General features: G+C 38.9%; 1 protein-coding gene across 5 annotated transcripts in view; it reads left to right on the top strand.

The window, feature by feature from the left end:
- The window catches only part of GPR174 (G protein-coupled receptor 174), a 102,737-nt gene that overhangs the window by 55,530 nt on the left and 24,552 nt on the right, over positions 1-22,655 (top strand). The window contains exon 1 of one of the 5 annotated variants that reach the window (XM_004378889.3): positions 13,857-14,098. The exons of the other annotated variants lie outside the window; for them this stretch is intronic. The gene's annotated coding sequence lies outside the window, so the exon portion shown is untranslated. Of the gene's footprint in view, positions 1-13,856; positions 14,099-22,655 lie in introns of those variants that run through there. 5 annotated transcript variants of the gene reach the window in all.

Here is a 22,655-nt window from a genome sequence, read left to right as displayed (position 1 = left end):
ACAGAAGATGTGGTAGTCTGCTTCTGTAAAGATTACAGCCTTGGAAACTTCATGGGACAGTTCTACTCTGCCATATAGGGTGGCTATGAGTCAGAAGCAGCTCAATGGCAACGGGTAAGTAAAGGGAAAACAGCATCAGCTCTCCCAGAAGGTAGCCAGAGGAATATTAAGGGAGATGTCCTATTCAGGAGCACTTCAATGTTCAAGGCTAGATGAAAATTGATTAGAATGTGGCCATTGAGTGAATGACCAACAGGGAAAACACATATTTTGGGAAGACAGTCTTGGCTTTAAGTGCCTGGCAAGTTGTAGATGCTGAATACGTAAAAATTTTTTGAGTGCATATTCGAAGAAACCACTATGTTCCAAGCATGTCATTAGGTGATCCAGGGGATATAAAGGTGTATAAGATCCAACCCTTGACTTTAAGGAGTTTCTGGTCTAGTCATAGGGGGATATTGTGGACTGGGGGTGGGAAGTGGGAACAGAAATAAGACATGGACACAAATTACTATACCAAATATTGAAGAAATTAAGTACTTTAAGAGAGGTATAAATGGGGTTAAAACAAAGGAGCTAGCATAACAGTGTGGAGTTAACCACAAAAGTTTTCACGAAGAGCAGTAAATTTGAGAAGGACCTTTAGAAATATATAGGATTAACAGGCAAAAAATAAGATATTCTAGGCTCAGGTAGCAGAATGAATGTGATGATTAAGGTTATGTGACAACTTGGCTGGGCCATGATTCTCAATGATTTGGCAGTTATGATGTAGTTTAGTAGTTATGTAATGATGTAATTACCTCCATGATAAGATCTGCTATGAGCAGCCAATCAGTTGAAAGGGAGTTTATTTGGGGGTGTGGCCTGCATTCAGTATATATATGGACTTTCTGGCAAAGCTCACTAGCTTTTTCTATGCTCTGGATCCTGCATCCGACTCATCATCATATGGCCTCTCATTCTTTGGACTTGAGCCAGAAGCCTATCATCTTACCTGCCAATCTTGTAGTCATCAGCCCCTCCTGCTACGTGAGTCAGGAGAAGATTCTCTAGAAAATCCAGCCTAAGACATTTAGTACTGAGAGTGGTTCTAGAGAAACAAAATTGTAAGAAAGAGTTTTCTAAATTGATTCTCAAGTCTGGTTAGTCTTAAAGATTTTGATGACTCTGCTTCCAGTAGTAAAGAGGGCACTGCTAATCCAGGGCATGAAGTCGCAATAGAAATACACAAAACATCACCACCAATATATCAAGTATTGGTGAGAGGCAAGGCTCCGGGTGATCACACGTTTGATACTTTCTACAATTTTGTCAGAATGAGAAGTATAAAGAAGCTGGTTGCTTGGTTCTACTTTCTCTAGACAAAGCGCTGAAAGAGATGAGCTCATGGATTAGGAGTCAAACCTCAAGCACCACATAAATGACCTAAAAGTTGCCGCTTGTGCCTTGAAAGACTTATTTCTATTAGTCACAGAGCTGATATTGCCAAAAACCAAACCCAGAGTCTTATCCTAAGAGTGCCTGAATTATGCCAATTGAATTCCCAACCTCGAATGGTGTCTGAACTAAAGTGAGGGCATTGATTGGGAAGAAATGGGACCCTCAAACTTGGGATTGGGACATATGGGCAGATAATCAGGAAGCTGGGGACACTAAGCCCCTAAACTCTGTCAAATCATTCCTGCCAACAAAACCATTAGCCCCTCCACACCTGTCTGATGAGACTAACCCAGCTGTGTCTGAAGAGGCTTTGTTTGAGATATCACCTGGGCTAGATTCTGTGTCATTGCCTAGGGCATTGCAGAACATTGCTGAATGTTCTCAAAATACATCCCTACCACTCATTTTTACTTCTAGACCTATAAATAGGCTTAAGTCCTAGCAAGCCCTAAAGTTGCAGGACAAAGTGTGACCCAGGAAGAGGTACGCTACACTCTAAAAGAGCTGCTTGACTTTTCTAATATGTACAAACAGAATCCGGGGGAATATGTGTGGGAATGACTATTAAGGGTGTGGAATAATGGTGCAATGAACATAAAGTTGGATCAGTATTAGTTTATTGCTATGGGCCCACTAAGCACAGATTCTTCATTTAATGTTTCAACTCGAGAGGTTAGGAAAGGATCAAATAGCTTATTTCGTCGGGTTGCTGAAGCTTGGATAATGCAGTGGTTTACACTAAATCAAGTTGAGAACCAGACCTGCGTTGATATACTGTGGAAGAAGGTATCCAAAGGCTTAGGAAAATTGACATGTTAGACTGGATTTATCAGATTAGACTCTCAGTCCCACATATGGAGTACCCAGAGGACATGCCTTTTACCACAACGGTGAGGAACAAACTTATGAAGGGAGCCCCAGAATTCTTGAAGACTGTTGTGATTGCTATTTTATGTAAGTCAGATTTGACAGTGGGAGCTGCCTTAACTAAATTAAGACATGTAAATACAATGGGGCTGATTGAACCCCATGGTGGTAGGAACCAAGTGGCTGCACTCAATTGACAAAGACAAGGTGGGCGTGGTTCCTGTAATAAATAGCACAGTCAAAGCAGTAATCAGACTAGTCTGACTCATATGGACTTATGGCGTTGGATACTTAATCACGGTGTCTATAGGAGTGAAATACATGGAGAATCTACTAAATACTTATTTAGTCTGTACAAGTGGAAGAATTCTAGGTCAAGTGAACAGAAGTCTAACTCAAGTCCCCAGAATAGAAAGTTACAGCCCCTCAATGAATTCCCAGACTTGAGCCAGGTTACAGACACACAACCCCTTGAATAAAGGGGAGGCCAGGTCTCTTTGAGGAGCGACCCACTACACTTCCAAAAATGTATACTGTTAATCTTTCTCCCAGCCTTTTCCAAAGGGATATATGGCCTTTTACGAGAATGACTGTGTCTTAGTCATCGAGTGCTGCTATAACAGAAATACCACAAGCGGATGGCTTTAACAAGGAGAAATTTATTTTCTCACAGTCTAGTAGGCTAGAAGTCCCAATTCAGGGCATCAGCTCTAGGGGAAGGCTTTCTCTCTGTATTGGCTCTGGAGGAAGGTCCTTCTCATCAATCTTCCCCTGGACTAGGAGCTTCTCTGTGCAGGATCCCTGTGTCCAAAGGATTCGTTCTTCTACTGGTGCTTCTTTCTTGATGGTATGAGGTCCCCCCTCTTTGCTTGCTTCCTTTTCCTTTTATCTCTTGTAAGATAAAAGGTGGTGCAGGCCACACCCCAGGGAAACTCCCTTTACATTAGATCATGGAAGTGACCTTAGTAAGGGTGTTATAATCTCACCCTAATTTTCTGTAACATAAAATTACAATCACAAAATGGAGGACAACCACACAATACTGGGGATCATGGCCTAACCAAGTTGACACATATTTTGGGGAGACACAATTCAATCCATGACAGACTGTTCATTGGGGAAAAATATATAATCAGACTTATCGGGGATTACTTGATACTGACTGTGAACTGACACTAATTCCGAGAGACCCAAAATGTCACTGTGACCCACCAGTCAGAGTGGGGGGGAGCATATAGCGTCAGGGTATTAATGGAGTCTTAGCTGAGGTTCATCTCGCAAGGGGTCCAGTGTGTCCCCAAACCCATCCTGTAGTGATTCCCCCAGTTCCAGACTACATAATTGAAAATATATCATCTCTCCAGCCCTATGTCATAATTTAGGCTGCAGGGACCTTGATTACCTTTCTTTTCCACAAGACATAACAGTGGTCCATTACATTAATGACATTATGCTGATAAGACCTGGTAGGAAAGAAGTGTCAATGACTCTGGACTTATTGGTAGAAAATTTTCATGCTAGAAGGTGGGAAATTAATCCCACAAAATTTCAGGCACCTTCCACCTCAGTGAAATTTTAGGGGTCCAGTGGTTTGGAGCATGTCTAGATTTTCCTTCTAAAGTGAAAGACAGATTATTGTATCTGGATCATCCCACAACTAAAAAGGAGGCACGATGCCTAGTGGGCTTCTTTGGATTTTGGAGGCAACATATCCCTCATTTAGGTGTGCTACCCCAGCCTATTTATCAAGTGACTCAAAAAGCTACTAGTTTTGATTAGGGCCTAGAGCAAGAGAAAGCTCTGCAACAGGTTCAGGCTGCTGTGCAAGCTGCTCTGCCACTTGGACCATATGATCTGGCTGAGCCAATGGTGATTAAAGTGTCAGTGGCAGATAGAGATACTGTTTGAAGTCTTTGGCAGGTCCCTATTAGTGAATCACAGCATATACCCTTAGGATTTTGGAGCAAAGTCCAGCCATCCTCTGCAGATAACTATTCTCCTTTTGAGAAACATCTTTTGGCTTATTACTGGGCCTTAGTAAAGACTGAATGTTTAACCATGGGCCGCCAAGTCACCATGTGGCCTGAGCAGCCCATCATGACTGGGTGTTGTCTGGCCTACAAAGCCATAAAATCAGAGGTGCACTGTGGCACTCCATTATTAAATAGGTGTGGTATATATGAGATCAGGCCCAAGCAGGACCTAAAGGCACAAGTAAGTTGCATGGGGAAGTGGCCCAAATGCCCATGGTCTCCACTCTGTCACACTACCTTTCATCTCCCAGTCTGCACTTATGGCCTCATGGTGAGTTCCTTATGATAAGTTGATGGAGGAAGAGAAAACTCGTGCCTATTTATAGATGGTTCTGCGTGATCTGCAGGAACCACTCGAAAGTGGACAGTGGCAGCACTGCAGCCCCTTTCTGGGATCTCCCTGAAGGGCAGTGGTGAAGGGAGACCCTCCCAATGGGTAGAACTTCGAGCAGTGCACCTAGTTGCTCACTTTGCTTGGAAGGAGAAATGGCCAGATGTGTGATTGTAAACTGACTCATGGGTTGTGGCCAATAGTTTTGGTGGATGGTCTGGGACTTGGAAGTGACATGATTGGAAGATTGGAGACAAAGAGGTGTGAAGAAGAGTTATGTGGATAGACCTCTTTGAATGGGTCAAAGAAGAGAAGATATTTTTGTCTCATGTGAATTCTCACTAAAGGGTGACCTCAGCAAAGGAGGATTCTAACAATAAAGGAAACCAGGAAAACAGTTATTCTCTTTCCTCAGCCACTCCTGTCATTGCCCAATGGGCTCATGGACAAAGTGGCCATGGTGGCCAGGATGGAGTTTATGCATGAGTTCAGTATCATGGACTTCCACTCACCAAGGCTGACTTGGCTAAGGCCGCTGCTGAGTGTCCAATCTGCCAGCAGCAGAGACCAACACTGAGTCCCCAATATGGCACAATTTCTCTAAGTGATCAACCAGAAACCTGGTGGCCAGTTGATAACATTGGACCACTTCCATCGTGGAAAGGGCAGCGTTTTCTTCTTACTGGAATAGACACTCTGGATATGGATTTGCCTTCCCTGCACGCAATGCTTCTGCCAAAACTACCATCCATGACTTAGAGAATGCCTTATCCACCACCATGGTATCTCACACAGCATCACCTCGGAATAAGGAACTCACTTCAAAGAAAATGAAGTGCATCAATGGGCCTATGCTCATGGAATTCACTGGTCTAACCATGTTCCTCACCATCCTGAAGCAGCTGGCTTGATCCCACACAGCATCGCTTGACAGAATGATGGAATGGCCTTCTAAAGACTCAGTTACAACACCAGCTAGGTGGCAATACCTTGCAGGGTTGGGGAAATGTTCTCCAGAAGGCTGTATATGCTCTAAACCAGCCTCCAATATATGATGCTGTGTCTTCCGTAGTCAGGATTCATGGGTCCAGGAATCAAGGTGTGGGAATGTGGGTGACACAACTCACTATTACTCTAAGTGACCCACTCTCAAAATTTTTGCTTCCTGTCCCCACAACCCTATGCTCTGTGGGTCTAGAGGTCTTAGTTCCAAAGGGAGGAATTTTCTCACCTGGAGACACATCACCGATTCCATTAAGCTGGAAGTTAAGAATGCCTCCCGGTACATTGGACTCCTTATGCCTCTGGATCAATGGGCAAAGAAGGGAGTTACCATACTGGCTGGTGTGACTGATCTTGATTACCAAGAGAAAATCATATTGATATTACATAATGGAGGTTAAGAAGAGTATTTCCGGAATGTAGGAGTTTCCTTAGGGCATCTCTTAGTACTATCATGCCCTGTGGTTAAAGTCAATGGAAAACTACAGCAATCCAATTCCGACATGACTACTAATAGCCCAGATTCTTCGGGATGCAGGTTTGGGTCACCCCATCAGGCAAAGAACCACGATTAGGTGAGGTATTTGTTGAGGATAAGGTAATACCAAATGGGTAGTGGAAGAAGGTAATTCTAAATACCAGCTATGACCACTTGACCAGTTGCAGAAATGAGGACTGTAATTGTTATGAGTATTTCTGCTTTATATTCCTTATATGTATTTTTGTTTTCTTCACTTATAAAATATAATGTGTAAACAGAACTAATGCATTTTCGGTTGTATGTGTTTTGGTTATATCATGTTAGAATCAAGTATGACTTTATAATTGTCTTTATTTAGATATTATGTATGGTTTAAGGAGATGGGTACAGGTGCCAAGTTGACAAGGGGTCGACTGTGATGGTTAAAATTGTGTGCTAACTTGGCTGGGTCATGATTCTCACTGGTTTGGCAGTTGTAATGTAGTTTGTCAGTTATGCAGTGATGTAATCACTTCCATGATGAGATCTGCTATTAGTAACCAATTAGTTGAAAGAAAATTTCCTTGGGGGTGTGGCCTACATCTAATATACATGGACTTTCTGGCAAAGCTCACTGGCTTTTGCTCTGCTCTGGATCCTGCATCTGGCTCATAGTCATATGACTTCTGTCTCTTTGGACTTGAGCCTGCTGTTTTACCTGCCTATCTTGGATTCATCAGCCTCTGCAGCCTGTGAGCCAGCAGCCTGCTGTATGACTTGCAAACTTGGGTTTGTCAGCTCCTGCAGTTACATAAGTCAAGAGAAGGCTCCAGCCTGATGTCTGACCCATGGACTTGGGACTTTCCAGCCTCTACAACCACGTGAACCATTTCCTTGATATAAATCTCTCTCTCTCTCTATATATATATCATTGGTTTTGCTTCTCTAGAGAATTCAGTCTAAGACAATGAGCAAATACTGTTTGTAGAAAAAAACGAGTCAGTTTGAGGAGTAAGAAGCTCAGTTTGGCTGGACTGCTGGGCATGTTAGGGGAGTAGTGGGAGACAAAGCTCTAAAGGTAGATGGCACTGTATTATGGGAGCCATTGACTGACAGATCATGTAATTTCCGATTTGTTAGGCAACAGGGAGCCATTCATGCTTTTTAAAGAGCAAATGATAAGAGCTCATCTTAGAAAAATATTATCTGACAGCATTATATAGAACGGAATGGGAGGAAATAAGAGATAAGGAGACAAATTAAGTAATGATGATCTGAACTGCATTAGAGACAATGCAAATTTAAAAAGGGGAAATGGATAAGAGAGATAATGCAGTTGCAGAAAGTAATGATATCAGTTACAATAGCTAATGTTTACTGAGCACTTACTATGTACCAGGCTCTATGCTAAACGCATTACATAATTTAGTTCATTTAATTCTCATATTGACTCATAGGTTAAGTATTATGAATATTCTCAATTTACCAATGAAAAAATTAAGGATCAGTGAAATTTAGTGAAGTATTGTTGGGGAAAATTACTAAAAACAAAATCTACTCCCAGTCCAGCAAAACTCTCCACAAAAATAAAAGAGAAAGAAAAGTTTTATTATTCAATAAGCATTAAACTAGAATGTGTTACATTACAGGCAGTACGCTAAAGAGATTGCAAAGACAGGAAGGAATCTTAACCATTATATTGCTAAGAACCCTGGTGCTGTAATGGTTAAGTGCTCGGCTGTTAACCAAAGGGTCCCTGGTTGGAACTCACCAGCCACTCCACAGGAGAAAGATGTGGCAGTCTGCTTCCATAAAGATTACAGCCTTGAAACCCTATGGGGCACTTCTACTCTGTCCTATGGGGTAGCTATGAGTTGGAATTGACTCAATGGTAACGGGTTATATAGCTAAGATATTACAATCCATTACATTAAAAGTTTCAAGATAATTGTTAATTTTCTCATCTTTTTGGCCTAGAGATAAGGTTGGGCTACCTGAGTTTATGCTAATCTCCCTCTAGGAAACAGGAAGGCAGGGGAGATTCACCTGAAGTTGCATTTCAAAAACATAGCTGTCAGATCTTTGAGAAGACCGCTTAGATTTGCATACTTTTTAAAGAGACAAAGAAATAATTTATAATTAGAGGTTATCTAATGTGAATTCTAAAACAACAGGAGAGGAGAGGAACCTGTTCCTTTATTTTTAACAGGGAGAATTAAAACTTATTTTTAATTTGTATTTTTCTTTACAGTACCCAAAGTCACATAGCCATTATTTGAAGGAATATTTCTGACTCTTAAACGTACATGATTTCCACCATAGTATGCTATCTCCCCAGTTAGGAATCTGTTTGAAAGTGAAAAATAAGTGAGACGGAGTCAATGTTTCTAAGACTTTGAGGCAGGCTGTCTAGGAAAATAGTGATGAAATGGATAGCAATAAGTAAGTCTGGAGTCGAATCTAATTTAAAGTTGGGAGAGATGATAATTTTAACTTTGCATATGCTGACTTTATGGTCAGTTATTAATTTCCTGGAATTAATTTATTCAACAAATACTGAGCATTTATTCTGTGTCTAGCATAGCTATTGGCTATGGACATATAGCAAGTAAACAAAACACAAAGAATCCCTGTCTTCATGGACTTTACATTTTAGTAAGGAAAAAGAAATAAATAAAAACAAAATGAATAAGTAAAAAAGTTAGAGTATGTTAGTGATGATTGCTATTGTCCAAAGTGTAAACATCACTAACTCTGTATGGAGAGAAATGATAGAGTTTATTGAGGAATATAACTTGAGTTGGGCAGCACTGAGTAAAATTACGAAGTACTCCAACATTCACAAAAGAATGCAGAATTTTTTATACAAGAAGGCTAGCGTGACAGCAGCAACAAAACAGATTTTTCTTCATATCAGTTAATCTATTTTCAAACGCATTCTTCCTGAGGGCAAGCATTTTTTTTTCCAAGAACAGTCTGCACACACTTCCTGGAATCATAGTTAAGCAAGCAAAAACCACATTTGTTTGCAAAACAAGACTTGTTTACCCGAAAGTGGTGCTCATACTTTACAAGCAACAGCAGGGGTTTAAAACAAATTGAAGTCCAATCCAGACTTGTGTCAGCCATTTTAGTTATGCCAAGTGCCTCAGTTTCAGAGTGCTCTTTCATACTTCCCCTTTTGACCAAGAATCTTTACGAAGATTCTTTGATCACCATTATGAGACTGTTTTCTTCTGCATGGACTTTTTCATTGAATTGGTCTTTTTCATAAACTGGATTATTTGTTCACTTCTACAACATGCCATAGCTCAGACACTCTGCTTCTGTGATCCTCTAGTTGGGTTACGTGCTTAGCAAGGCCACATTTGGGGGAACAATTGACATCATAAAAGGCTAACTCAAGGTATGAAGTTGGTCTCCTTTAAAGACTTAGTTTCTTCAAGACATATAATTCTCTACATATCAGGAGGGACTGCAGTTTCATTACAAGCATTAGACAGGCATTTCATACAATATTTAACAAGACCTTCAATAATTATTACAGCAACTAAGAAGCCAAGTAACTTTCTGGAGAATTTTTCTAATACCTTCTTCTACTTCTCCTGTTAGAAAAATTTGCCAGAAAACTACTTGGCTCCATTCAATACCTCCTATGCCTGACTCTCATTTTATGGACATTTTTAGTTGGTTACTCAATGGCATTGGTTTCTGGTTGTCCTCTATATTGCAAACTTGATTAATCATCTTGATTGCTATAATAATAATAATATCTTGTCTACTTTACCTATTCTGCTGCAAAACACCTCTTTAAATGGTTGAAATGCAAAGATGTCACTTTGAGGACTAAAGTTTGCCTGACTCAAGCCATGATATTTTCAATCCCCTCATCTGCATGCGAAAGCTGGACAATTTAATAAGGAAGATCAAAGAAGAATTGATGCCTTTGAATTATGGTGTTGGCGAAGAATATTGAATATACCAGGGACTGCCAGAAGAACACATAAGTCTGTCTTGGAAGAAGTATGGCCAGTGTGCTCCTTGGAAGTGAGGGTGGTGACACTTCATCTCACATACTTTAGACGTGTTATCAGGAAGGACCAGTCCCTGGAGAAGGACATCATTCTTGGTAAGGTAAAAAAAGAGAAAGACCCCTCAGTGAGATGGATTGACACAGTGGCTGCAACAATGGGTTCAAACATAGCAATGATTGTGAGGATGGCGAAGGACCAGGCAGTGTTTTCTTGTGTTCTACATAGGGTCACTATGAGTTGGAACCAACTTGACAGCACCTAACAACAACAACATCAACTTCTCCTGTCGTATTTATCCAAGTACAGCAGGAGGTTTTAGCCATGGCACAGACTCCCCCTTGTTGAGCTAAGAGTAAATCAAGAGATATTCTATTGTCTAATACTACTTTATGAAGGAATTCTAGAGATTTTTGTTGTGCTTCCATTCCATCTGCAATACCATCAGCAAGGTAGCAGAAAAATTATGAATTGATTTTTCTAACTGGGGAATGCCATAATTGGGTAAGTGAGCGTGGAGGAACACCCAACCTAACCTGGGTTTGTCGGCTCTGTTTATGGTTTGACGAAGAATCTCTCTTATTTCAAACAAGGGTCTTCAACTCAGTCCAATGTACACTTTGATTATAAAAATGGATATTTAGGGAACTCCTAAGAGACCTAGTGTGCACTGCCCTCTCATCCTCCAACCATCCAAGCAGGGCAACGCACAAGCATAGAGACTATCACTTGGGTTTGAATCTTCTACTGTGCTATAGTTTGGTCATCTACATAAAAATACATATTCAGGAGGAGAACAAGTCATACTGTTTCTGGTATAATTGTCCAGGAAAGGAATAGTTTCATTAACCTGCTTAAGCCAATTTTCAGTAAGGGAATTGTTACAAAGGGACAATCAACCTAATCTCACTGGGCTCTAGAGCTTAGTACAAAGGTGGAAAAAGTTATTTAAATTAGTCTTTATTCCTCATAAGAAGTTGGGGAGTTTGGTTGCACTTTGGAACAAACTCATGAAGTACCTAGGAGAATCAGCGGGGGGCAGTGGTAAAGTAGTATCATTTAGACAGTACTTCTGCAATCTGTTCCAACTGGGAAATGATTTTTTCTTAGAACAATTCATTCTCCCTTCTATGATATGAGTTAGGTTGAAACATGGTACCTGTCATGGTTTGAATTATGTCCCCCAAAAATGTGTATATCAGTTTTTCTGGGCCATGATTCCTGGTACTGTGTGATCTCCCTATATGTTGTAAATCCTGCCTCTATGAAGTTAATGAGGGAGGATGGGTGGCAGTTGTGTTAGTAAGGCAGGACTCAGTCTACAAGATTGGATTGTATCCTGAGGCAATGTCTTGAAATGCAAAAGAGAGAAGTGAGCAGAGAGATAGGCGGACCTCATACCATCAAGAAAGCAGTGCCGGGAGCAGAGCACGTCCTTTGAACCAGGGTCTGTGTGCAGAGAAGCTCCTAGTCCAGGGGAACATTGAAGAGAAGGCCGACAGAGAGAAGGCCTTCCCCTGGAGCCGATGCCCTGAATTTGGACTTTTAGCCTACTTTACTGTGAAGAAATAAACTTCTCTTTGTTAAAACCGTCCACTTGTAGTATTTCTGTTATAGCAGCACTAGATGACTAAGACAGTACCTGAGGTTGGGCGAACAATCCGGAGGTATGCCACAGCTTAACATGTATGGCTCACTTAAAGAAATTGCTGAAATTAACATTAGCATTGAGTACAAGACTATAATTTGATATACAGAATGCTAATGCATCTGAATTTTTATACCCATGGAGAAGACAGATCCAACATTCAGTCAAATTGCTGGCACTAGATACTGACTGGGATAATTAAATAAATGCATTTTCTTCCCATGAGGCGGGAGATGCCACTAAAAAGAGAAAGATAAAAGTTAAATGGATCTTCATATTGGATAAAATTACCAAGGAAAAGACCACAAGTATAAAGTAAAGCTAATCCCATAAGAATAGCTACAATTACAAAGCAAAATCCACAAAATTTAGCAAGATTCATGGAGTCTTGTTCCATGATCTTGGGATCATCTATCTGCCTCAGATGTTGTCTGCTTCTGGTTACTAAGGCATTTTAAAGTGATTTTTCAGTTGTCCAGAGGGTTGATGAGTCCTGAGGGGTGCCTTGGCCTTCTTCAGTTGTGACAAGTGGATCCAGGTTTTAACTCCCTGTAATTGGGCAGTGCATGGATTAGCAAGGAGAACTAGATATGATCCTTTCCAATGGGGTACTAATGAGTCTTTCAATTGATACCTCTTCCAATAAATGTATTGTCCTGGGGAAATAGATAGGTTTGAGGATTCTAATTTGCATTCATCAAAGCTCTCCCACACCTGTGAAAGATATTCCTTAGCGTATTGGATCAATGACTGGTAATATTTTAGTAACTCAGGCTGTGCAATATTAGGGTGAATACAAGCATCATAAGGGAGGATCATAGGTCCTCTGGTGACTATTTCATAAGGGGTAAACTTATGAGATCCAAACTGTACCATTTTCAGATTCAAAGGATTCTTACATTAAAAAGGGAATGAAAATTTAAAAAAACGGCTTCCTATATCTAAAAGCTCTATGGGTAAATGATGTGAATTCCCCAGTTAAAACCACTGGCTTTGATGATGCTAAATTAAAGGAAACAAAGTTGCAACTAAGTTAGCAATCGACGTAATAAAATTATGATATAATATTCTGCACTTGTAGAATATCAGGCAAACATTACTGACACATAAATTTTAACTCAAAGAAAATTTGGTACTTCTCCTGATTTGACATGTTTTATGTGATCCATAACATATTAAATAAACTTATTTTAGCACTCTTCTCTTTATAAAACAGAGTCAAATCTTTTGTGCCTTTCCATGAAGTTTCAAAGTTGTCAGTAGTTTATCATAGGTCACTGAGAAACAATACTTGAGTTATTTAACTGAAGATATTAAAGGTAAAGACTTCAGCTTTTTACAAAGCCATCTGGCTTGGTTTTTGACTCAGGAATTTATTCTGTCAAACCTTTGCCTTCGAGACAGATTGCATGCAGAATAAAATTAACTCTTCAACCAAAAGAAAATTTTGTTATCTTAACAGCAAGTAACTCAGTTCTTTGCTTTATATGTTATTTGACATTAAAGCTCTTAAAAATTCCCATAAATTAACCCATTAAACTTTAGCCACAGTAAATAAGAACTTTGACCATATCGTATAAATTTCCTTTTAATAAACCTTTTAAATTTCTTGTCCTTGTTGTATATCTCTTAGAGTACAACCCTTTAAGTGTCAAAAATGAACACACTCATTATTAGACCCAAATATATATCTATATCCATATCCATACCTATCCACATCTATCTATCTATCAACCACCTATCTCTGTCTGCCTGTCTGTCTATCTATATCCTTTCTCTGTGGCATAAAAGATAAGAGCCTATAAACTTCAATTATTCATTAATTCTATTTAATATTCATGAGTATCTTAGACTGGATTCACTAGAGAACCAAAATCAGTGAAGTGTATATATGTATATACATATATATATATATATATAGAAAGAGAGATTTATGTCAAGAAAATGGCACACGTGGTTGTACAGGCTGGAAAGTCCCAAGTCTGTGGGTCAGGCTGGAGGCTTCTCCTGACTCATGTAGTTGCAGGGGCTGGCAAACACAAGGTCGGCAGATCAGACAGCAGGCCTCTGGCTCATGGGCTTCAGAAGTTGATGAATCCCAAGACTGGCAGGTAAGATGCTAGATCAAGTCCCAAGAAACAGATGAGGAGCCAGCTGTGCTATCCAGAGTGAGCAAAAGCCAGTGAGTTTTGCCAGAAAGTCCACATATATTGGATGCAGGCCACAACCCCAAGGAGACTTCATTTCAACTGTTTGGCTCTCATAGCAGATCTCATCATCGAGGTGACTATATTATATCAGATCTCATTATGGAGGTGATAACGTCATTCCATAGCTGCCAAATCACTAAGAATCATGGCCTAGGCAAGTTGACACACAACCTTAACCATCACAGTAAGTTACCTAAAAATCTTGGAAATTATTTAAGCCTATTTGCCAACCAAAATTTCAGCAGTTCTAATCACCAGCCAGCCGCTCCTTGGAAACCCTATGGGGCAGTTCTACTCTGTCCTACAGGGTAGCTATGAGTAGAAATTGACTCGATGGCAACAGGTGTTCTTAAATGCTGCAAAACATAATTACTGTTGAAGTAAAATTTGTTTAAATAGTGTATATTTTCATTCAAATTTTTACCTTTTCTTGTATTTTCTCAATCTAACCTTAGATTTGTTCACAGTTTTTGTTTTTTTTTTAATGTTGGTGATTCATCCAGTTTCTGGCATCTGTATTAAGACAGAATTTTTCTTATTTTAGACCTCATTAAAGTTCACATAGGGTAGTTCTACTCTGTCCCATAGGGTTGCTATGAGTCAAAATCAACTCAATGGCAAAGGGTTTAAGGTCCACCTTATTTATCTTATTTTCTTTTGTCTTAAAAAAAGGTTTTCATCTGGTTGGGAAGGGTCTTTTCAAAATCTTCTCTGGAGACATGTGGGTCTCAGAGGCTCATTATCAAGAAAGAATTGGTTAACTTTGATTCATTTACATATTTTTAAGTTGGCCTAGGTATTTTGAAAGACAAAAGATAACTAAACTCTTTTCCTTCTAATTTTTCTTTTCTTTTTTTGTTATTCTCTTGGTAAGCAGTTTGGCTTTCTTTCCTCTCTTCTGGAATTAATAAAAGTCACTCCCTTTCACTAAATAAAACACATTTCATGTAATGTCTAGCTTAAGTTATTTATAAAAGGTTTTGCTTTTAAGATTTTGCTTTCAAACTTGACAAAAACATAAAACCCTTTGTCAGAACAAATTTACTTTCATTAATTCCTGAGCATATTAGGACTATTTAATTTATATAAATGCTTATTTTTCATTAAACAGAACAGAGTAAGTTCTTTGAAGGGATATTATAATCCAATTGAATAAACCATCTGGAGGTAGCATATTATTACATTTTCATAACCCTGTCTCCTGCACGTGTTAAAGAGCAATTTAAAATAATTTCTATTTTTTTAAGGCCTTGTTATACCAATCAAAATAAAAAATTCATCCTTTTTTCAGTGCACTTTTCAAATAGACCACTTTGTATCAAATTTATCTCAATGTAGCTACTGAAAGCCCAACTCATTGGCGCACACTGGCCAAATTCCTCATAGCAATGATTGTCTTTGTCTTGGCTTAATAAAAATCTCTTTTAATTAAATTTAAGTCTGGGATCTTTTCCCCTATTACATAAGACAGTTGCAAGAAGCTGTGTTTCTTGGAAGAGAAAACAACTAACACTTAAAAGGCTGCCTCATAAGAAAAAAAGAAAGAAAAACCCAGGAACTGCCAGTCAAGTCTTCCTGAGACAAGACAGAAACTCATACACAAAACGAGGCAGAAAAACCACATAAATTACTTATCTGTGAGGCCAGCTGAAAGCTCAGATTTTATCCTCAACACCGCACAAGACAAACATATGGGGAATCCAGTTTCTTAAAATGTATACAGCAAATCTTAGATGAGGTTGATTCAACTCAACAGAAAAACATGTCCTAGATAAACTTAGCAACTTGCCAGAGTCTCAGATGGAGGAATTTTATTCAGACTCTTTGACTAAAACTGAGCATTAAACAAAAGTTCTCAAAAAAAAAAAAGGAAAAACATTGTAAATGAGAATCCATTTTCCCAAAGTAATAACTGAAATTCTAAATTACATCAAGTATATTCAGTTTATAATGTTTTTGAACATGAACTCTAAACCAGTGTCCTGGTAGGAGGAAAATCCAGGCTATTTTATCAAGGATCTCTTAGGTTGAAAGTTTGGTTTCCCAGAGTCAAATAAAATTCCTAGCGGGAAGTATACCACATGGTTTCATCAGCGTTTTATTTCACAGTGTGCCTCCGTTGCATGACTGTTTTTCTATCTTCTTTTTCTTTTTTTTGTAAAGTTTCTTTTTTTAACATTTTATTGTGGCTTGGGTGAACGTTTACAGAGCAAATTATTTTCCCGTTCAACAATTTATATATATTTTGTTTTGTGACATTAGTTGCAGTCTCCTCAATGTGACAGCACTCTACCCACTTCCTCCCTGGGTTTCCCGTTTCCATTCGCCCATCTTTTCTGCCCCTTCCCGTCTTCTGAACTTTGTCTTTAGGCAAATGCTACCCTTTTGATCTTGTATAGTTGATTGTTCTGAGAAGCACGTTCCTCATGGTGTTATTGTTGACTTTACTGGCCTGTCTACTCTTTAGCTGAAATGTGATCTCTGGGAGTGGATTTAGTTTCAGGTTTGAAGGGTGTCTAAGGTCCATAGTCTGGGGGTTCCACCAGTCTCTATCAAACAAGTATTGTGGTCTTTTTATGAATTTGTATTTTGTTCTACATTTTCCTCCAACTCTGTCCAGAACCTGCTAGTGTGGTCCCAATCAGAACAGTTGGTAGTGGTAGTCAGGCACCAACTAGTTCTTCTTGTCTCAGGCTAGTGAAGGCTGTGGTTCGTGTGGTCCATTAGTCCTTTGGAATAATTGTTCCCTTGCGTCTTTCATTTTCTTCACTCTTCTTTGCTCCAGATGGGAAGAGACCAATTGTTTTATCTTAGATGGCTGCTCTCAAGCTTTTAAGACCCCAATTGTTACTCAACAAAGTAAGATGTAGAACATTGTCTTTATTGACCATGTTATGCCAGTTGACCTACATGTCTCCCAAAACTATGGTCCTAAGCCCTCAAGCCCAGTGACTCAGTCCCTGAAGGATTTTGCTTATGGCTAAGAGGTTTTCATAATTTTGCACCCTGTGTGCTCTATTATATACATGGATATATTTGCAGCACATACAAATACGTATGTAGAAATATCCTCTCTCAAACCTATATAAGCTTGTGGGAATACTCCCATACACCATCCCACACCTGTTCAGCTTACATGTCTACCTATGTATCCACTGGTAAATTATTGTTTGTTATTACTGTTATTGCAGGATTTTGTATGTAATAGTATTTATTATTGTTGCCTTTTACTCTTGCCTAGTTCCCAGTGCCTTCCTTTGCCTTGGTCATGTTGTGCTGACCTCACCTTTTTTGTGTATTACCTTTCCCTTCACCCAAGTTAATACGTGTCTACTATCTAGTTATTGATTTTCCTTCCCTCTCCCTCCCATCACTGGTAACAATCAAAAAATGCTTCTTTCTGTGTGTAAATCTTTTCTTTACTTTTATAATAGGGGTCTCATAAAATATTTGTCCTTTTGTAATTGACTTATTTCACTCAGCATAATGTCCTCCTGGTTCATCCATGTTGTGAAATGTTTCTAGGTTTTGTCTTTATTCTTTAATGTTGTGCAGTATTTCATTGTGTTTATGTAGTTTGTTTATCCATTCATCCATTGATGGACACTTAGGTTGTTTCCATATTTTTGCTATTGTGAATAATGCTGCAATGAACATGGGTGTGCATATATCTATTCATGTCATGGCTCTTATTTTTCTAGGATATATACCTAGTAGTGAGATTGTTGCATCGTATAATATCTCTATTTCTAACTTTTAAGGAATCACCATACCCTTTTCCACAGTGATTGTACCATTTTACAATTCTACCAGCAGTGTATGAGAGTTCCAACTACCACACACCCTCACCAGCATTTGTTGTTTTGGGTTTTTTGGTTTGTTTATTTTTTTGATCATTTCTGTTATTGCTGGGGTGACATGATATCTTATTGTAGTTTTGATTTGTACCTCTCTGATGGCTAATGATCACGAGCATCAATCTTAATATATTTATTGGTCACCTGAATGTCTTCTTTGGTGAAGTATCTGTTCATGTCTTTTGTCCATTTTTTAATTGTATTGTTTTTCTTTTTGTTGTTGAGGTGTTGAAGATTTCTATAAATTTTAGTGATTAGACCCTTGTCAGATATGTCATTGCCAAATTGTTTTTTTTTTTCCTAGGCTTGTAGGTTCTCTTTTTACTCTTTTGGAAAAATCTTTTGATGCACATAAGTGTTTAATTTTTAGGTGATCCAAGTAGTCTAGTTTGCTTCCTCTGTTTGTACATTTTTGGTTATGTTTGATAGTCTATTTATGCCATAAATTAGAGGCCCTAGTTTTGTCCTTATTTTATCTTCCATGATCTTTATAGTTTTAGGTTTTACATTTAGGTCTTTGATCCATCTTGAGTTAGTTTTTGCATATGGCATGAGGTATGGATCCTGTTTCATTTTTTATGCAAATGAATATCTAGTGTTTCTAGCACCGTTTGTTAAAGAGACTATCTCTTCTCCATTTAATGGATTTCAGTACTTTGTTGAAGATCACCTGTTCATAGGTGGATGGATTTACTTCTGGGTTCTCAATTCTGTTCCATTGGTCTATGTGTCTGTCATTGTATCAGTACAAAAGTGTTTTGACTACTGTGGCTGTACAGTAGGTTCTGAGACAGGGAAGTGTGAGGCCTCATACTTTGTTCTTCTTCATTAGTGCTTTAAAGATCCGGGTTCTCTTTCTTTCCATATAAAGTCAGTGATAAGTTTTTCCATCTCCTTAAAGAATGTTTATGGAATATGGATCGTGATAGCATTATATAACTATAGGTCGCTTTGGGTAGTATTTTACATTTTCACAATGTTAAGTCTTCTTATCCATGAGCATGTTATGTCCTTCCATTTATATAGGTTCCTTTTGGTTTTCCCCACGTGTCTGTCAGTTTGTCGTACTGTGGGGGCTTGCGTGTTGCTGTGATGCTGGAAGCTATGCCACCGGTATTCAAATACCAGCTGGCTCACCCATGGTGGACAGGTTTCAGCTGAGCTTCCAGACTAAGACACACTAGGAAGAAGGAGCTGTAAGTCTACTCCTGAAAAAAATTAAACAGTGAAAACCTTATGAACAGCAGCCAAACATTGTCTGATATAGTGCCAGAAGATGAGCCCCTTCGGTTGGAAGGCACTGAAAAGATGACTGAGGAAGAGCTACCACTTCAAAGTAGAGTCGACCATAATGACATGGGTGGAGTCAAACTTTTGGAACCTTCATCTGTTGATGTGGCATAACTCAAAATGAGAAGAAACAGCTGCAAACACCCATTAATAATCGGAACTTGGTATGCATGATGTATGAATCTAGAAAAATTGGAAATCATCAAAAATGAAATGGAACACATAAACATCGACATCCTAGGCATTAATGAGCTGAAATGGACTGGTACTGGCCATTTTGAATCAGACAATAATATGGTCTACTTTGCCAAGAATGACAACTAGAAGAGGAATGACGTTGCTTTCATTGTCAAAAGGAACATTTCAAGAGCTATCCTGAAGTACAACACTGTTAGTGATAGGATACTATCCATACGCCTACAAGGAAGACCAGTTAATACAACAATTATCAAAAATTATGCACCAACCACTAATGCCAAATATGAAGAAACTGAAGATTTTTACCAACTTCTGCAGTCTGAAACTGATTGAACATGCAATGAGGATGCATTGATAATTACTGATGATCAGACTGCAAAAGTTGGAAACAAAGTAGGGGGATCCGTAGTTGGGAAATATGACCATGGTGATAGAAATGATGCCAGGGATCGCATGATAGAATTTTGCAAGACCAACGAATTCTTCATTGCAAATACCTTTTTTCAACAACATAAATGGCGACTATACACATGGAATACACAGGAATCAAATCGACTACATCTGTGGAAAGAGACTCTGGAAAAGCTCAATATCATCAGTCAGAACAAGGCCAGGAGCAGACTGCAGAACAGACCATCAATTGCTCACATGCAATTTCAAGTTCAAGCTGAAGAAAATTATAACAAGCCCATGAGAGCCAAAGTATGACCTTAGGTATACCCCACCTGAATTTAGAGACCATTTCAAAAATAGATTTGACACGTTGAACACTAATGACCAAAGACCAGACAAGTTGTGGAATGACATCAAAGACATCATACATGAAGAATTCAAAAGGTCATTAAAAAGACAGGAAAGAAAAAAAGGCCTAAATGGATGTCAGAAGAGACTCTGAAACTTGCTCTCCTGAACGTTGAATAGCTAAAGTAAATGGAAGAAATGATGAAGTAAAAGAGCTGAACAGAAGATTTCAAAGGGCAGTTCGAGAAGACAAAGTAAAGTATTATGACATGTGCAAAGACCTGGAGTTAGGAAACCAAAAAGGAAGAACACATTCTGCATTTCCCAAGCTGAAAGAACTAAAGAAAACATTCAGGCCTTGAGTTGCAATATTGAAGGATTCTATAGGGAAAATATTAAATGATGCAGGAAGCATCAAAAGAAGATGGAAGGAATACACAGAAACATTATACCAAAAAGAACTGGTCTACATTTAACCATTTCAGGAAGTAGTATATGATCAGGAACCGATGGTACTGAAGGAAGAGGTTCAAGCTGCACTGAAGGCATTGACGTAATACCAACTGAGTTCTTTCAACAAACGAATGCAGTTCTGGAAGTGCTCACTTGGCTATGCCAAGAAATTTGGAAGACAGCTACCTGGCCAACCGACTAGAAGAGGTTCATATTTATGCCAATTCTAAAGAAAGGCGATCCAACACAATGTAGAAATTATTGAACAATATCATCAATATCAAACACAAGTAAAATTTTGCTAAAGATCATTCAAAAGTGGCAGTAGCAGTACGTCAACAGGGAAGTGCCAGAAACTCAAGCCAGATTCAGAAGAAGACGTGGAACAAGGGATATCACTGCTAATGTCAGATGGATCCTGGCTGAAAGCAGAGAATACCAGAAAGATGTTTACCTGTGTTTTGTTGAGTATGCAAAGGCATTCAATTCTGTGGATCATCACTAATTATGGTTAACATTGTGAAGAATGGGAATTGCAGAACACTTAATTGTGCTCATGCAGAACCTGTACATAGATCAAGAGGCAGTCGTTTGAACAGAACAAGGGGATACTGCATGGTTTAAAATCACAAAAGGTGTGCGTCAGGGTTGTATCCTTTCACCACACTTATTCAATCTGTATGCTGAACATATAATCAGAGAAGGTGGACTATATGAAGAAAAACGGGGCATCAGGACTGGAGGAAGACTCATTAACAACCTGCATTATGCAGACGACACAGAAAGTGAATAGGATTTAAAATACTTACTGATGAAGATCAAAGAGCACAGCCTTCAGTATGGATTACAACTCAAAGTAAAGAAAACAAAAATCCTCACAACTGGACCAATAAAGCAACATCATGATAAACAGAGAAAAGATTGCCATTGTCAAGGATTTCATTTTACTTGGATCCACAATCAACGCCCATGGAAGCAACAGTCAAGAAATCAAATGAAGCATTGCATTGGGAAAATCTGCTGCAAAAGACCTCTTTAAAGTGATAAAAAGCAAAGAAGTCACTTTGAGGACTAAGGTGCGCCCGACCTAAGCCATGGTGTTTTCATTCGCCTCATATGCATGCGAAAGCTGGACGATGAATAAAGGAAGACCAAGGAATAATTGACACCTTTGAGTTGTGGTGTTGGCGAAGAATATTGAATATACCATGGACTTCCAAAAGAATGAACAAATTTTATTGGAAGACGTTCAGCCAGAATGTTCCTTAGAAGCGAGGATGACGAGACTTCATCTTACATACTTTAGGCATGTTATCAGGAGGGACCAGTCCCCAGAGAAGGACATCATGCTTCATAAAGTGGAGGGTCATCTAAAAAGAGGAAGATCCTCAATGAGATGGATTGACATAGAGGCTGCAACAATAGGCTCAAGTATAACAACGATCATGAGGATTGTGCAGGACCAGGCAGTGTTTTCGTTCTGTTGTACGTGGGGGTGGGGGGCTATGAGTCGGAACAGACTGGAGAGCACCTAACAATAACAACAACTTTTGATTTCTTACAGTAGTGTTTTGTCGTTTTCTTTGTATAAGTCTTTTACATCCCTGGTTAGGTTTATTTCTATGTATTTTATCTTTTGAGTGGGCTATTATAAATGGTACTGTTTTCCTGGTTTCCTTTTTTGGAGTTCTCTTTGTTAGTGTAGAGGGATCTTACTGATTTCTGTATGTTTATCTTGTATGTCGCTGAATCCTTCTATTAGTTCCAGTACATTTCTTGAACAATCTCAGAGATTTTCTACGTATAGGATCATATCATCTGCAAATAGAGATAATTTTACCTTTTCCTTACCAATTTGGATGCACTTTATTTGCCTTTTTTGCCTTATTGCTCTCGCTAGAACTTCCAGTACATTTCTTTTTTTATTGTACATTAGGTGAAGGTTTACAGAACAAATAGTTTCTCATTAACAGTCAGTACATATATTGTTTTATGACATTGGTTAACAATCCTGTGACATGTCAACACTCCCTTCTCGACCTTTTTTTTTTTTTTTTGGTGAAAATATACATAGCCAAAGATACACCATTT

The sequence above is a fragment of the Trichechus manatus genome, unplaced genomic scaffold (genome assembly GCF_000243295.1).
Source record: "Trichechus manatus latirostris isolate Lorelei unplaced genomic scaffold, TriManLat1.0 scaffold00060, whole genome shotgun sequence".
Taxonomy (NCBI): domain Eukaryota; kingdom Metazoa; phylum Chordata; class Mammalia; order Sirenia; family Trichechidae; genus Trichechus; species Trichechus manatus.
This window is presented reverse-complemented; position numbering and strand designations above follow the sequence as displayed.